The sequence below is a fragment of the Euphorbia lathyris genome, chromosome 10 (genome assembly GCF_963576675.1).
Source record: "Euphorbia lathyris chromosome 10, ddEupLath1.1, whole genome shotgun sequence".
Classification (NCBI taxonomy): domain Eukaryota; kingdom Viridiplantae; phylum Streptophyta; class Magnoliopsida; order Malpighiales; family Euphorbiaceae; genus Euphorbia; species Euphorbia lathyris.
In genome coordinates this window covers 43834081-43839729 of record NC_088919.1, presented here as the reverse complement: position 1 = coordinate 43839729, position 5649 = coordinate 43834081, and the positions used below count along the sequence as shown (strand labels likewise).

The 5649-nt window shown below is 39.2% G+C and overlaps 1 non-coding gene across 1 annotated transcript; it reads right to left on the bottom strand.

Moving 5' to 3' along the window:
• Positions 1 to 4945: 4945 nt before the first annotated feature.
• Positions 4946 to 5052, bottom strand: LOC136210133 (small nucleolar RNA R71). Its single transcript, XR_010677840.1, has one exon. It is a non-coding gene; the product is annotated as a small nucleolar RNA R71 (small nucleolar RNA).
• Between the last annotated feature and the right edge of the window lie 597 nt (positions 5053 to 5649).

Below are 5649 nucleotides of genomic sequence, written 5' to 3'. Positions count from 1 at the left end.
AGATAAAACAGCCTTAGTCAATATCCGGCCAAAGCTGTCTTATAACATATCTGGCCAAGCTGACCAAAAGCTGAGTTGACAAACTCGCAAAATAACTAAGTCAGCATATCAATTAAACGAAAAAGTTATATTAGTTCCTAACCCCCCCTTGGAACTAATCACACGGGACCAACACATAGATCAAAGATTATGAGACCGAGTTGGCTGCTGATCATAAGAGACCCGCCTGTCCACCTATAGGATATCTATCTGTGTATAGTAGTCACGTGGAGAGAGGATTCCGTCTTCCTCTTCCTAAGATGATGGCAGATATCTTAGAGTTTTTTGGGATCACTGTCTGCCAGCTGCATGCAAATGGCTGGTTGGACATGGCACTAGATTGTTACCTAACTTCGAACCTGGGGGTATTCTGTAATCCTCGTGTCTTTCGTTCTCTTCACAAACCCTCGAAGCGTAAAACTGAATCCTTCTACATTTTTGCCAAATTCAAAACTTATTCGCCTTTTTGCGATAAGATGTCAAACGTCCATCTCTGGGACGAGAAGTTTTTCTTTGTTAAGGTGAAAAAAGACGAGCCCCTCGGATTCCCATTAAATTGGAACGCTAAGCCTCAACACATGGCTGGGGACTTGCGTATACTGACTGATAGTGATGAGAAGGTGGCGAATCTCATGAAGAGCATTAAGACGGATGCTTGGACGTACGCCGATGCTCTGGAATTCATGATGAATGACATTTCTCTAGTCCGCCGTGTGGGGGATGTGATTACTTACACAACATTTACTCAACTTGATGAAGGTAACTTCGTTTTTTCCTTGAACCTTGATTATTTCGTTGTTCCTTTGTCAGGGGTTTGTCTGAGGCCAGTCGCGCTCTTGTAGAGAAGCGCAAGTAACAAAAGGAGCTGGAGGCCCAAAAAAATGTGCAGGTGGCGGATCCCGGTAAGAGCTCCGGATAACGTCCTTTTGAAGGCGTCACGGATCCCCCTCTTAAGAAGAAGAAATCGGCCGCTACTGGTGGAGAAAAGTTACTGGCGGATGCCATAAGAGCTGAGAAGCCTAGGGTGGAGCTAGAGAAGGTATGTTCAATTTTTCGTTTTTCTCTGTTCTATCATGGATCCTGATTTTGGCCTTTTAATTCCTGCATAGGTGGTTAAGCCCGACTTAGGAGGATATTGGCTTGCCAAGTACGGTGATAAAGGGCCCTTGAGGAATGAGTCGGTCATTAATGATCTTGATGAGGCCCTCGGTCAACTTGGCGAAGTGCAGGAGAGCCAAAACAAGTTCTCCGGATCTTCCCATGCCAAGATGGGGAAAATGGATCTCCTTTTGGTGAGTTTTATTTTCCTTATTTCACATTTTTGGATGAAAGAGTGATTTCCTTCGGGAAAATATTGTTTTTACATTATCCTTTGCTTTGCTAGGCGTATACGCACATGCGTGCTATGGAAGCGGATCTACTCCAAGGGGTGGCGGATAAGGCCACCATAAAAAGGCTGGAGAAAGAGATTGCTATTGCTAATGCAAATGCTGCTTCCGCCATTGCCCTTAATGAAAGCAAGGACACCGAGATCCGCAACCTGAAGGAGAAGATGGAGGAGATGGAAGAGGATGTTAAGAATTATAAAGCTGCCTTGTCAAATGCGGAGATCATGGCGGGCGAACATGCTTATTACTATGGCAAATGGATCATGGCATACGTTAAGCTTTCCTACCTAGAGATCGATTTTGTAGACCCGGAGTACGTGGTCTCTGAGGTTGAGGATTGCATTAAGTATGACAAGATACCGAATGTTAAGGATTTCATCCGCGATCAAGTTAGGAAGGAGCTGAGCGGGTCAGTAGAGGAGAGCAAGCATGTTGTTGATCTTGAATCAGATGATTTTGGCGAAGCATCTCAGGAGGCGGGTGATAAGGCTGATGATTTGGTGATTAATTATACAGCTCCCCAGGCGGGAACTATTGTTATGGAGAGCGGGGTTCCTCTAGAGGGCGCATCTTTAGAGAAAGGCGCTAAGGAGGATACTCCTGTAAATGTTTAGTCTTTTCATGAATGTAACTAAGTACAATTTTCAATTTCCTTTAATCCTTTTTCCAACCATTATCTTTACTTTATGCTTTATATCTTTCAGCAAGTAAATTTCTAGGTTTTAGGACTTATTTTGTTGGTTCAAGGTAGGTGGCCAGCCGTACCCTGGAATGTGAGCCTTTTTGAAGGCTTTGAAGCTTTTATTCCCTTTGAGGAAGTTAAGCTGCCTTAGGCGATCAATTTGCTTCCTATCTTTGAGGTGAATCGATCCGCCAACAGGACTTGATACTCTTTTTTGGGAAGTGTATTTGAGAGTGTAAAAATCTCACGTCTGAGAAATGTTTTAACTCTGTCTCTAACGGTGATCAATTATTTCCTATCTTTGCGGTGAATTGATTCGCCACTGAGATTATTCTCCTATCTTTGAGGAGAAGGTAGTTATGTCATGATGGCATTATTCTACCGTGGGAATGCGTTTGTTGCCTCCCCCTTTTTGAATCTGGAATATTTATGTTACTGCAAGAAAAATACTCAAGGAAGAATTTGCAAGATGAAAATTTCTTTTTATTAAATGGTGGTTCGCCTTATTACAACGAATTGGTCTTATGTGTGAGCCTCGTTAAAACCTTTAATACGAAAAACCACATGGGATAAAACCTTACTAAAGGAAAAAGAGTACTCAAGACCTTGGTTACTGTTAAGCCCAAAATATACCTAAAATATCCTATATAAATACGTTAAATTTACATTAGAATCGTGTTAATTATATTCATTTGGAATACTTTTACGTCTTTATTTACTTCTTTGATGCAAGGTACCTAAATATTTGGTAAAATCCAAATAGGAGCGAAAACGGAGCTAAAACGGAGCTAAAATGAAGGAAAAACCTAAAAAACGTACCGAGAATGCATATCAGTGAGAAGAACGCTCGAGGAGGACGAAAAACAGTCGAACGCCAGGGAGGAATACTCTCTGTCGCGACTGAGATTCTCAAAATCTCAGTCGCGACTTACGGAGTCCAGACTGGGGGAAATCAAATCTCGAAAACACGCCCCTGTACCCCCTGTCGCAACTGAGATTTTCAGAATCTCAGTCGCGACAGACACCCCTCCTGCACACTAAACACATGTTAATTTCGTAAAAACGCGTCTGTTCGTTCGGATAAAAGCAACCCTTCACCAGCAGACACGACCCGTCATTTACAACCCTTCACCGACTATAAATAAGTGATTCATTTCAGAAGTCAAGGTTGGTTATGTTGGGAAAGTTAGAGAAATTAGAGAAGAGAGTTGTTATGTTAAAGTTTCTGATTCAGAAAAGAATCAGAAAGTTAGAGTTCATTTCTGTAAGCAATCGTGTTGTACACGAATTGTATTTAGATTAGTTATAAACACAGTATTAGTTTAGTTTTTATTCTGATAGTGGACTGACCAGTCTCTATTCCGAAGATCCAGCGAGAAGAAGTGACGGCTGAAGCGCCCACGGTTTGACGAGCCTACGAAGTTTGAGAGAAAGATTGACGACCCGGATCTCAAAGTCTTCGTTACAATGCTATCCAAGTTTCTACTTCTCTGTTAACTTGTGAAAATTCACATTTCATTAATGATATACTTATTTATTCAATACATTCTTACTGTTGTTATTTTGATGCTGTTCTGACAAAATGATTTTCAAAATGATAAATTGGTGTTTTTATTAAAACGTTCTATTTCCATCTTATTCATATAAGAACTTTGTTGAACACTTGACAGATTTAGTTTTTATGGATGATATGATCGCTGGCCCGCGGCTTATCAAACATAAAATGCTAGTTTGATTAAGGTAGCAATCTACTCCGATCCAGAGAGATTTCTACGGTTCAAAGCCATTTAATTGAGTAAATTGATATATTGTTTCATGTCCATAATCTCACAAAGTTAAAGTTGTTTACTTTGCTTTATGAAAATAAAGATCTATTTTATTCCAATTACGGAAGTATCTGTTTTGTAATCAAAATTCCAAAACGGAATTGTCTTCTAAACTTGATATAATCTTTCTATCTAATCCTAATTTACCAAAACCTATTCAATCAACTAAACGTTTATCTTTTATTAAACCTAAACACGTGACTAAACCGAATTAAATAAAATTTAGTTAAAAAGCGTTCCCTGTGGGTTCGATATCTTTTATTACTACAAGCGTATACCGTGCACTTGCGGAAATCGCTCAACAAGTTTTTGGCGCCGTTGCCGGGGAACGCCAAAATTTTTGACAAAATTTTAAATTTTTCGTGTTTTATTTCGAATCTAGGTTTAAACATACTTAATCTAACTTTTATAATTTAAAAGTTTTCATATACTAATTTATTTATTTATCAAATTCTGTTTTGTAGGTAGTTTCGGTTCGTGCAAGATTTCAGGTTCATGCGCAGTTCTCGAAATTCAGGCATTGCACCAGACCCTATAGACCTAGAAATTGAGAAAACCATTAGGAAGAACAAGAAAAATAAGAAAAACAAAAATAAGACCCCAGTAAAAACACATACCGAGCCAGAAAAAATGGCAGACCCACCAACACTTATGGAATACGCTAGGCCAGGTGTGGCCGGTGTAACCAATAGTATCGTTAGACCCAGAATCACCGCAAATCAATTTGAAAAATTAAGCCAGCTTTGCTTAATATGTTGCAAAATAATGTAACATTTTATGGGTTACCTAACGAAAATCCTAACACCCATTTAACAAATTTCCTAGAAATTTGTGACACTTTTAAAATCCCAGATGTGACTGCAGAAGCAATCAAACTTCGCCTCTTTCCTTTCACTTTGAAGGATAGAGCCAAAGAATGGTTAACTTCTATGCCAGCCGCAACTTTTGCCACTTGGGAACAATTAGCCCAAGCGTTTTTATCTAAATATTTTCTTTTAGCAAAAACCGCAAGAGTCATAAAGGAGTTAACATCTTTTTCTCAAAATGATAATGAGACATTTTATGAAACTTGGGAACGTTTTAAAGAACTTCAACGTTTATGCCCACACCACCAATTACCCGCTGAACTTTTAATGCAAACATTTTACAATGGACTTAATCCTACAACTAGGGGTTCATTAGATGCTATGTCGGGAAGGTTATTTATGAAGAAAACATCAGCCCAAGCGAGAGAACTTTTGGAGGAAATGGCAATCAACAGCAGTATGTGGCCCGCGGAACGTGGACATATGCCGGTGGCAAAACCATCATCCTCAACCTCATCGTCAGTTAAAGGTATAGTTGAACTTGATCCAGTCGCGATGCTACAAGCCCAATTTTCTGCTTTATCGCACAAAATTGACAAGTTTATGGCACCTCGCGATACTAATGGTAATCCAATCCAAACGGATGTGGACTACGAAAATATGAGTGAGATCGAACAGGTAAATTTTGTCCAAGGACAAAACCAAACTAATAATCCTTATTCTAATACTTATAATTCTGGATGGAGGAATCATCCTAACTTTAACTGGAAAGATAACAGTAACAATAATGTTAGTGCTAATCAAAATCGTACCACTAATTATCAAAATCAGTCAAGAGATACGATTAGCACTTTATCTTCTAAAATCGACAAGTTTATAGATTCTATTAGTGGAAAAATAAGTAATCA